This window comes from Monodelphis domestica, chromosome 4 (genome assembly GCF_027887165.1).
Source record: "Monodelphis domestica isolate mMonDom1 chromosome 4, mMonDom1.pri, whole genome shotgun sequence".
Lineage (NCBI taxonomy): Eukaryota > Metazoa > Chordata > Mammalia > Didelphimorphia > Didelphidae > Monodelphis > Monodelphis domestica.
This window is the reverse complement of record NC_077230.1, coordinates 217782708-217794862: the sequence shown is the minus strand read 5'-3', so window position 1 is coordinate 217794862 and position 12155 is coordinate 217782708. Positions and strand designations below refer to the sequence as shown.

The following is a 12155-nucleotide window of genomic DNA, read 5'->3' as shown; positions in this document are numbered from 1 at the left end:
TGGATAAGAGGCAGTTTGTTAGAAAAGAGAATTTTTAGGATGTCTTTTGTCCTCCTGAATCAAACACTTTTTCTTATTTAACAAAAAGTAAGCATGTTGGGATTTCATCTTCTCTTCATCTTTCTGTCAATTGCAAAATGCTAATGATATGGTTCATTGTTGATATCATTTATTTTCTTCTAATACCAAATTGGAGAGAATTGAAATTCCTTTATCCTGGGATGATAGCCATATCAAATTGGAGACTACAATGGCATCAAGCTATGTACACAGTTCTTAAAGCACCTCATGTGTTACTGCATTTCTAAAGTTGACACTTACTGCTACTTTATTTCTTATATATTGACATTTCCCATCACTCCTTACTCCTCTCTGTTTCTAGATATGTGGTTTGACTGGTTTACTCATTTTTCTTGGGTGTTAACAGACCATTCATTTTTTGTTGCATGTTTTTTTGATAGTGCTACAAGCAAACATATGCCAAAGAGTTTGAATTTCAAAATAAGATAACAAAGAAAGCATTGATTGCTAAAGTACATAATAAAATGTTTTGATAGTTGTGGGTTTCTGTGTTAACTGTATAAATACTTTGTTAAACCCTAGAAGAAATTGTTTTATTATTACTGCTGTCTCATTAAAATGCCTGTTCGGGGTCCAAACATTTGAACTTTTGGGTTAGGCTACCTTATAATAAGATTAGATAGTATTTACTATTAAATTTTAAGTACTTAAGGAAAACAACTGTTGTTTTTCACCTTTGTAACCCCAGTGCCTTGCATATAGAGAGGGTTTAAGAATTGTTTGTTGAATTCAGATGAATCATAATATTGTCATTATCTAAACTTCTTCAGCTGGACTTTCAAGATACACCTGCTTCAAACTTAATTCTACTTTATGGGCAATGGTGTTAGAGTGATGTTCTCTCATGTAGAATTACAAGGAATTTAAACATTTCACATATTCTCTTTTGTAGTTCTCCCAACAATATGTTACTTCTGGAGGGAGGGAAATTGGTGTATAGAATAATATAGCCACAGACAAAACAAGAAATAAGACCCATCAACTCAATGCAGCTTTTAATCACAGTGTATACTGAAAAATATCCAGTAAAGAGCCTTATCTTCTCTTCCTCTAAACATAAGCCTCTTAGGTAGGAGCTCTGAAATATACAAGTTTCTAGTCTTCATTCTAAGTGCCATTCCATATTTATCCTGTGCCATCCTATGTATTCTCAGAAAAGAAGTTGGATATGTAGCACAGCTTGGAACAAGTACTGCCCCATAGTTTACCCAGAGGCCATTATATCATAACATTTTTTTGGAATACTTGTTTTATGATATAAAATTAACTAGTGAATGAAGTAGTGGAAGGAGGGGACATGGAAAATAAGAGATCTTTATATTTCAGGGCTCTACTGAACATCTCAGACCAATACAGAAACATATAATTTAAAAAATTAGGAGAGACCATAAAAGCATTGTGGTCCAACCCATGACCTGAAAAAAATCCCCATTATAATAACATCTAACATGTGGTCCCCCTCCATCCATTTGAAGACCTCCAGAAGGGGGAGCCCATCACCTCTCAAAGCAATCTGATCTCTTCTTGGACAGCTCTGAAAGTAAAGAAGTAATTCCTGAGATAGAACCCAAATTGCCAGCCACTATTCCTGGTTCTTCCTCTGAAGCCAGCGTCCTACTAAGCTTCCTCTCTATAACAACCCTTCACATACTTGAAGACAACCATTATGTGCACTCAAGTCTTAACTCTCCATCTCTAGTTCCTTTATCTGATCCCCACATGGCATGGACTTAAAGGCCCTTCATCATCCTGGTTGCCCACCTCCTGCCACCCTCTCCCTTATTAATGTCCTTCTTTCAAGTGTGATGCCCAGACCCGAATACAATCCTCCTCATTGATTGGTCAATTGATAAATATGCATTAAGTGCTTGTTATATGCCAAGCATTGTGCTAAGCATTGTAGACTCAAATGTGAAAAAAATAAAGACAGTCCCTGCCCTCAAGGCACTTATAGTCTAATGGGGAAAGATGACCCACAAAAAGAAGCCAGAAAGCTGAGATGGAAGAGTAAACGGTTAGGAGGAGAAGGTACCCTTTGAGGAGAAAAGCAGAGAAGTCAGGATAGTCCCAAAGTAGTGCCACCAGGTGACAAATGAGATGTCTGAACTGAGCTCTCTTTAAATGGTGGATGGGAGTCCATGGTCCCATCCTCCAGTCAGAGAGGCAGAGAGTAGTGATGAGGCTGAGTATCAAGGCTGAGGGAGAGCTTACAGATGAAGTTCTCCCACTAATAAGCTTCTCAGAACTTGATGGAGAAGTCAGTAAGAGAAACCTCAAAGCCAAGTAAAGAATAAGAAGAAATATTTACCCACCTTGTGACTATTACAACAGCTGTATCTGTCCCTGCACTATATACAGCACTATGGCTTCTGTGGTGCTGTGGCATGAAGGGCAATGTTGGTTGGGAAAATAGGAGAGAAAGAAGATTTAGCTGGGCTTTACAAGTAATGATGAAAAGAGTTGGCTTTTTTCTTCCCTTCTTTGACCCCTTCAAATTCTCAGGTGCTATTTTTTTTGTCTTAAATTTTATTTTTTTTCCCAATTACACGTAAAACATTTCCAACATATTTTTCAAAGAATATTGAGTCTTGAATTCTCTCCATCCCTCCTTCCCTCCCTTCCCCACATTATCCCACCCATGTTGAGGTGGTAAGCAGTCTTACAGAGATTTTATATGCTTCCTGTCTTTCAAAGCTGGGTAAAAACAGGTGTGATCTTTGTTCCCCTATATCTTGTTTCAGACTTGTGGTCAGACTGGAGGGTGTGAAGATCTGTCTTTTCACCTAATGTGAACATCCCCTTCCTGCCTAAATATAAGCAAGTATGGGAAATGGAGGCTGGCTGCCTGTTATAATCTGGTTCTATGAACAACCTCATGCCACTGTCTTCCTGTGAGGTTGGACAGCCCAGTTTTTTAATTTAAACTTCCTCTTTAGCTTCAGGACTAGAAAACCAACTTGTGACTACTATGCCTTTCTGCCACTAAGCTCCAATGCAGTTTCTTATTATGAGAAAGGGACTGCACAGTGTAAAAAGTGACTGGTTTGTTTCTTTTTTTTGGTGTAAAGGGGTGTAACAAATATAATAAACTGTGGGGCACCATTTTATAACCCTCTCTACAAGAGGCTAGATAATGGGGCAGGGATAAGGAGTGGAACCATGCTTTTACTGGTGTAAGGAAAGGAATTTCCTCTGCTAGTGCAAATCAGTAAGCTACTATGTAACTTAAAAATCTTAGAGATTGCATAAAACAAAGAGGGGTCAAGTGGCCTGCCCAGGATCATATATGTAAACTGTTGTAGAGGTAGGACTTGAATCCAGGACTCTCTGTCTCCACTGACAGCTTAATATGATAATAAGCCTATGTCCCTGAGTCAAAATGGGGTGGAAAGGGAAGACAGATTTCACCTATTTTGGTTCATTCTTCAAATCATATATTAATCTCTTACTACAGTGATGAGAATGAGCTCAATTAAAATGAACCTGATTTTTAAAAAATTACCTTTGAAAATCTGTTTTAAAATACTCAGACATTTTCCTATAACAATCAAAATTTCCTATAATAACCAAAATCAAAATATACTCTTGCCTTACAAACAAGGGTCATAATAGCTAATATTTTTCTTGGCTTATCCCTCTCCCTGCATAGTTTTATGCATATCAGTTAGACTTCTGCCAAATTGAAGGAATCTGTAGAAAAGCTAACTGATTTGTAGGCAAATTTTGCAATCCAGAGCATTTTGTGGTTTAGAAGCATTGTTACTTCTGATTATTTCAGAACACATACTATATTTTGACTTTACCAAAATGGGTACTTGGCTTCAACAGAGCATTTTCTGTGGGAATTTTTGTCTTAAGACCGATTGTCCTGAGATGACCTGCTGGAGCTGATTTTCTAGGGCGTATCTGTGTTCCGGAGGAAGTGGTGAAAGTGCTTAAGTATTTGAGGCACTGCCAGATGGCTATTGCAGGTAATATTTTGTTGGCATTAATTCCTATTCTCCTTGGCATCTCATCTTAGCTTTTGGGTTAATTTACAGCTATTACTATCTTTTAAAGATGCAATTTTTAAATATTTTATTAAAAACAGCATTGAGGATCAATGGAACAAAGTAAATTTGCTTAATACTTATTTACAATGAAATTGCTTCATTTTATTGTATAAAGCATCATAACAGTTTTTCAGTCATTACCTTTAAACTCTCATTGGGATGCTTTATTCATTCATTAATATTCATAGTTAATGTATACTCCATTCTTCTAGTTCTACTTTATTTTTTCTACTTTGCTTTAATTTATAAGTGCTCTTTCAGAGAAGTTGCAGCCTTTATATGCATTTTTTCCTTAGAGTTATAACTGTCTGATAAATTATTGGGCTTAGAGTTTTATAAGCTCTCCTTTATCTTCTTCTAGAACATAAATCTTATCAAGGTGTTAGTTTTGATTTTGGTTTTTCTTGGTCCACAGCACTGAAAATGCTTTTACATAAATATGTTAGGAATCAATTCTATCTCTTTGTAGTGAGAGTTAATCAATTGTATGTGCCAGGATTATAGCTTTATTGTGTTGCCAAGAAACTTAAGTTAATTTATATAATTGGTTCACTTAAGAAGAAAAATGTGGCCCGATCCTGGCAATAAAACTAGGCCTTTTTTAAAAGATTCCATTGAATAGCATCCAATTAGTGCCTTATTTATACAGTCACTAAAAATACACAGGTTGGACATACAAAAAATATCGCAAATACAAGAGCTATCAAATGGTGGAATGAGTTACTAAAGACTTTGAGCATAACCTTTAAAAAATAGGCCAGTTTGTTTAAGATGGGCATTCTTTATTCAGAATAAAAAAGGTGGGAGAGATTAGACAACCTTTGGTGAGACGAATTGTGGTTCTATTGATTTTATGAAATAAGGCCTTTATGACCAAGAAGAGTTAATGTGCCTCCAGAAATATGCTCCTAAGCAAGATGAGTTCAGTCAGATACATTTTTTAGGAAGCAAAGTAAATGCTTGGTGGCCTAGTTTACTTAGGAACTAGGATGTGGCTCACTTTTGTTTTAAGTCAGGGCAGTAGGTTAGAACATTTGTGAGTCACTATTGAGGTCTATTTCTACCACATCCTTCATGGCAGTCAGTAAGTGGGCCTAGCACAAAAGATGCATACGTCTGCTATGAAAAGAGAAAAGAGCTTTCAGTTGTGTCCAGGCAATGTGTGTATATACTCATATGTATATATACACACACATATACACATACATATATATTAATATATATATTATATAATATATATATTTCAGAGGTGGGAGCATGCTTTCCTGACTCTAATGCTAACTTAATATAATAATACAGATAATTTATAAAATGAATTCAATAATACATATAATTTCTAAAACTAATATAATAATATAGATAATTTATAAAGCAAATTCAATAATAAAGATATTTATAAAGCTAATACAATAATACAGATCTATGTTCCTAAGACAAACTAAGATAGAAGTTAAGTCAGATTTGGTTTGTTCATCAAGGCAGATATTAATCTCTAATTATAATGATGAAGAGTGTGAAAATACATGTCAACATCATCTACCAACAGGAAGGGTTAAGTTATGTAATGTAAAGGCAGATCATCTATTATTATTATTCCTCACACCCAGTTCCTGAAAGACACTACCTGTGGCTTTGCCATTGTCTTAAGTCGCTTGGCTTTCTGGGTATGAGCCTGTCTCAAAAGCCTCCCTTGTAGGATTAGACTATTTCCTCTGTAGCATCATCTGTCTAGTTGATAATTTTTCAGAGTGCCACAAAATTCATGAATGAGTACATTTTTCTCTATTCCCCTTTTCTTCTCCATAGCCTGTGGTTCATTCAACCAAAAAAGCTATTTTTCCTTACTCAAGACACAGTGTAGTACAGTGAGTTGTCACTTGTTCTTCATAAGCAAGCTAGTTATTTGTGTCATCATGAGGAAACTTGGAAGAATGCTTAGATTTACTTTTTTTTAAAAAATCTATTTGTATTTCAGAGTTCATGGATATGTTAGTGATAGTTTATATAGAAAAAAATACACAGAGAGAAACTTTATTCTTCTAGGATAAGCATTTTAGTCAGGAAGTTGGTGTTTATCCTTAGAGCATTTCCTAGGTTAATTTATTGTTCAGTTCTGACTAATATGATCTTTCAACAAATTATTTTAAAAGATAATTTTAAAATGCAAATTATCAAAATAAGAGTTCCCAAGATGTAAGATTCTATCTCTCTGTTATATACACTAAACCTGGTTTTGCAAACATCTATTAAAAAAAAATATTTTGCCTGGTTCAAACTTTGGAGTAACTTCAAGATGTTTTTTCCCCTTTCAGAATAGTTGTATCTGCTAACTTCACATTGCTTAGGAATAATTTTTTGTTTGTTTTTAGCTTCTGAACAAAGCTGAAGGAAATCCCATAACTGTGATGACTTTTTATATTATAGATTCATGGTACCCATGCTCAGCCAACTCTAGTGGTTTCCTTTTGCCTTTAGGATGAAGTATAAAACTTCTTTGCTTAGGTTCTAAAGCTCTGCACAAGCATCACTGGATATTTATGCCCCCTTTTGCATTCTGGGATCCAGTTATACAGGTCTTCTCTCTTTTCCTCACCCACAATACTCTATTTCCCATCTCCATGCCTTTGCCCTCATCATTCCATTTGCCTGGAGTATACTTCCTCCTTCCTTCTGCCCATGATTTCCTCTCTTCCTTTGAGAAGAAGTTCTAGAACCATCTTTAATACATGAAACCTTTTCTTATTCCCTCAAATGCAATAACCCTACCTTCCAAATTACTTTGTATTTATCTACTTAGTGTATATTTGTATTTATTACCTTTATAATTATATATATTTATTATTTTTACATGTATTTTATTTTCTGCCCCCATTAGAATCTACACTCCTTGTGAATAGGGATCATTTCATTTTTGGTACTTGTATATCCAGTGCCAGGGACATATTATGTGCATAATAAATATTTGATTAACTGATTAATGGACATTTATTTTACATCCTTAAATAAATAAAACTGATCATATCAATTGATCAAATGCTCTAAGAAATCATATATTATTCACTACTTCACTCAGTAAAAACACTTAATGACCACCATGGTCAAGGCACTATGCCAGGCTTTAGGGAAAGCACAATGATAAAAAGACAGTGTTCCTGTGTCAAGAACCTTAAAGCTCCACAGCATAGATCTAGATGAAAAGATATAAGGACCAGGAGATTAGGCTCCATGGATTCTTTTGTAGAGGCAATGTAGAAATGTGGAAAGTGTGCTAGACTCAAGATTCAAGTGTGCTAGAAAACCAAGCATGGAGCTTACCTTTGGTATTTATTAGCTATGAGCCAAATCTCTTAATTTCGCTGAGCCTTAGTTTATTCTGTATCTCAAAAGTGAGAATGATAAGAACTGTGATGTCTATATAATGGAGTTGTGAGAATAAAATTAATTAATGCAACACGAATACTCTGCAAAACTTAATAAAAATGTCCCCCCAAACCCATTCTATTTATGGTCTCCTAGCATATTTTTCAACTGCAGATCAGTCAAATGGTCCCTCCATGCATCAGTTGTTGATTCAGCATTTTAGCCCTTGTAGTGAGCAAAATGTCATGTAAGAACAGGAGCATCTTTAGGGAATCCTTTTTCCATTTGGAGGATGCACAGAGAGGCAACTTCTTTGACAATTGGAGTTGTCATTGGCTAGCATTCATTTTCTGTCTTGTTTAATTCAGTTAAATTCAGCAAATTTATTGAACATTCACAATGTGCAAGGCATTGAGATGGATGTGGAAAGATCCTTGGCTTTGTAGTCAGAGGACCACAGTTCAAATTCTGTCCCCAAAGGGGGTTATATTATGCATTATTAGCTAAATGATTGTTGGGAAAAAATTTCCCTGTAATTGCATGGGCCAAGGAATCTTGTACTATTCTAACAAAATTCATCTTTTTGCAATTTTTAAGGCTGCTTTTTGTTATACTAAAGCAAATGCTCGTTGGTAATTAACAGGTAATTAATACAATGGCATTTGTAACCACTATACTCCTCTGTCAGTTTGAGAGTGTGAAAATGTGGAAAATGTGTTCTACTCTAAAGGATCATCTGTGAAAACCCTGTCTTCTTCCTTCTTTTTATTAATTCCAACAATATGCATGGAGGTCAATCCTATAAAGATTTTATGGAAAGGAGAAAATAGATTTATGTGTGTGCATTTTCTATCATCTTCTTGGCAACTTTTTATAGTAGTAATATCACTGACAATCTTTACCATACTTTAAGAATCATCCCATCTTTGATCTATCTTGAAAACTGATATTTTGAATACCTGTAAAATTTTGTCATCTCAAACCTGAATTCCTTCTGTGTATATTTGATCAGGCCCAGAAGGTCTTCCCAATATTTTTTGAGCATTCTTTTTGCTTCCTTATATAAAATGAAGGTATTCAGGTTTTAGAGTCCAAATGTGATCATTTCATTTTCACAAGTGATCAGAGGAGGTTGTAGTTAGAATATTGGCAGCTCTTTTCCATTTCAAATCTACTTCTTGTGCTTTTCCTCATCTACTTTTCTACTCTACATACCCTTTCAAAGATCACTGAGATTGGATCAGCAATAACATTTACTGGTTATATAAATGTCCTTTGATGTAATTCTTCTAGGTCTCATTGAAGACAGCAATTTGCTCCCTTGCCATCTCCCCATTTATCTTACTTTTCATTTCCATTTTTGTTCTTGATCTGGTTTAGATAGGTCTCAAACACTAATCTTTCTACAGACTTGTTTTTCTCCCTCTGTCCCCTTTGTTTTTCCCCACTGCTTTATGAGGAAGTTCCACTTAAGAATCTTCTGTCATACACTTGTATATTGTTTTGCAAATGAGCTTATACTCTATTCTATTCATTGTCCTTGGCTACTATGGCACCACTTGACAAGGAGAGTAAATGCTGCTGACTGATGGAGTTCCTTTTTGCTCTCTCTCTTCTTTGTGACATTTGATGATGAGCTTGTTGGAAAATCTCTAAGAAATGGTAATAATGAGATTTATTGCTTTTAGACTTTTCCATTTCTAATTTCCTCAAAACTGACAGCATATTGAAGTAGATCAAAATAGAGTTGTTATAATTTGTGCAGTGTCTTATCTTAATGAGATAGAATCTTCTCTTCTAATTTGGTCTTCATTTTGACCTTTGCTCTAACATGTCCATGTTTTGACTCTCATCTCTAACCAATTGTTATATGTCCATTAAGATATCATCAGTTTTATTTTTTGGTGATTTCATTCAGTGCTTGCCAATGTCCAATGCCTCCTAACTCACATCTTGAAGAAAGTGTTCATGATATGTAGACATGAGGCTCCAAATAATTTACAGCCCTTGGTGACTTTAATTTCTTGATCCTAAAGTCTATTTTGTAATAGATGTGTGTGGAGATTTTTTTTGCCATTTTTCCTTGTGCCCCTATTTTTTGTGGTAGTCACTGCATACTTAATAGAGTGTTGACTTGGTTTGGATAATCTCGTCAAGTTTTTCAAAGAATTTCCCCCTCTTTTATCTTCTGCAAGACATTTTAATGCATAAGCTACAACCATCTTGTCTGTGGTCATCTTGCATAGAGGTTAATTAGGAGCCCTGAAAGGAGAGCTGATGAAATGTCACATGACTTAATGCTTCCTGTTGCCATCAGGTGCACAACACAAAAACAATTTCAACTTCTTCATTTTCCTCCCTGATGAGCTATTGGTTTTCCATTTTGCTCTAGCTTCCTTAGGTCTTATGGTTTTATTTGTTATAAGAATGCCAATATTCATTTTCTTCAATAATATTTCGATTCATTGGTTGCTGAACAATGATTTTACATTTAGAGCAGTAATATAAAATTTATGTTTGTAAATTATCTTTTATTCAATTGTCATTGTAGAAGTGAAAGGAGGCCAGATAGGATGAATTATTTAATATTTCTTTCTTCTGGGTCTTCATAACCAAATAGTTAACCTCATGGCCAACCTAGTAGTGGTCAGATTTTCTGTACTTAATAAGGCTACTTCTTGGATAATTGGCACAATCTGTCATTTTGGTCATACTAGAAGTCATTCTTGGGAGAACTTTCTAGAACTTCTCTCTATTGTCATAGCCTTCAAGAATGGGAGTCTATACCATACTACAGTGATTCAGAATAGGATTTGGTGCTCAACTATTGAATGGATCTAAATCACTATGTATTTAGGGAGTTTGTTTCATTGTTACTAAAAAAAGTAAAGTAGATTAAATGTATCGTATGTAAGATAAAGGTTTCTATCGACTTTTGATCCTATATTCCAATCTCATTGATATTTTTTCTTCAGAATGCTCAAGAGGTTTATGGTCTTTTTAATTTTTTTACTATAGTCAAAGACAAATGAGCAATCTTGCACTCTGAAAGAATATTATAAAAATGGAAAAAACAACCATGAGAGTTTCTCATGAAAATGATATAGATATAGATATGTAAAAATGAGGAACTCTAACCTCAGAAAGTAAAAGATTGCCCATATAACATCAGACAGATAATGCTAAAGAAAGCTAAGAGATATATATTAGAAGATCGTTAAGTGGAGAAAGCCATGAAGTATATGAAATGCACTTACTTTGAAGTAGTTAATAAGCATTATGCCTGAGATGAGAGAATTTGCAAAGGATGTGAGATAGTGTTGTATAGTAGAAAGGGCACTAAACTTGGAATCAGGAAGAACTGAATTCAAATCATGCTTGAGATACTTACTAGCTATGTGATAAGACACTTGACCTCCTTCAGCCTTAGTTCCCTCATCTGTAAAAATGGGCAGTATAATAGCACCTACTTTCAGGTTATTCAGTCACTCGAGCATTTAAGTACAAGGCACTGTACTACTAAGTTCTGGGGATACAAAGCCAAAAGACATCCCCTGCCCATAGGAAACTCATAGTCTAACAGCATAGGGCATATATGTCAAATATGTGGGTTTCATGTGGCTCTCAACACTCCCAAATACAGCTGCCAAAAGACTAAAATGTAGTTCCTATCTCATTTTAATGTGTTGATTATTAATTTTATATATATATATATCCAGAGTGTGGGAGTAGAACCATGGAAGAAAAACAACTCTTTGATTACATGGATCAAGGGGGATATGATTGGGAATGTAGACTCTAAATAATCATCCTAGTGCAAATATCAACAACATGGAAATAGATTCTGATCAAGAACACATGTAAAACCCAGTGGAATAGCATGTCAGCTATGGGAAGGGAGGGAAAGATTATGATTCTTGTAATAAAGGAATAATGTTCTAAATTGACTAAATAAAATTTTCAAAAAAATTAAAAATTAATTTGACACCACTGATGTAGACAAATGATAACATCTAGATACAGAGAAGATATGGACTGGATGCATTGGAGAAAATCGACAGAAAGAAAGCTTTTATTGTGAGGAGCAAAAAAGACAATATACATAAAATGTAGAGCACACTTTAAACCTCTATATAAATGTGAACCACGTAATTATTACTATAAGATCTATTATGTTGTTTAAAGTGACTGGAGAATATATGTGAAATAGATAGTCAGAACAAGTTTTACAGACAGAAGAATGATTTTTAAGGGAAGCCTGCTTTAAGGGGGAGCATATCACATGCAGCTTAAATTTGTGTCTTCAGAAAAAGGAGAGTATCCTTTTAAAAAATCACTTTTCTAAGTAGCATCCTTCTACTGAGTACTGCTGGGAAGTCAGTGCCACAAATGATATTGACATGAGAAAAGTATTTCCATCAGTTGAATTATTCAGCTACCTGAAGTAGCTCCAACAGCAAAGATGAAGGCAATAGAAAACTTGGGTTTTAGGATTATAAATTTCTCTTAGTTTCATAGAACTGGCATGATTGAATTAAAAAATGATATCTGGAATATAAGAAATGGAGAGAGGGGAACAAGAAAGGGGTCATCGTTTTATGTCTTGTGCTGTTCCTTTATTATGCTGATTTTAGTTGTCTTATTATTCACAAAGTACCTTAT

The 12155-nt window shown here is 34.8% G+C and overlaps 1 protein-coding gene across 3 annotated transcripts in view; it reads left to right on the top strand.

Moving 5' to 3' along the window:
• HECW2 (HECT, C2 and WW domain containing E3 ubiquitin protein ligase 2) overlaps window positions 1–12155 on the top strand; it is a 466207-nt gene that overhangs the window by 380748 nt on the left and 73304 nt on the right. The gene's annotated exons all lie outside the window — the stretch shown is intronic.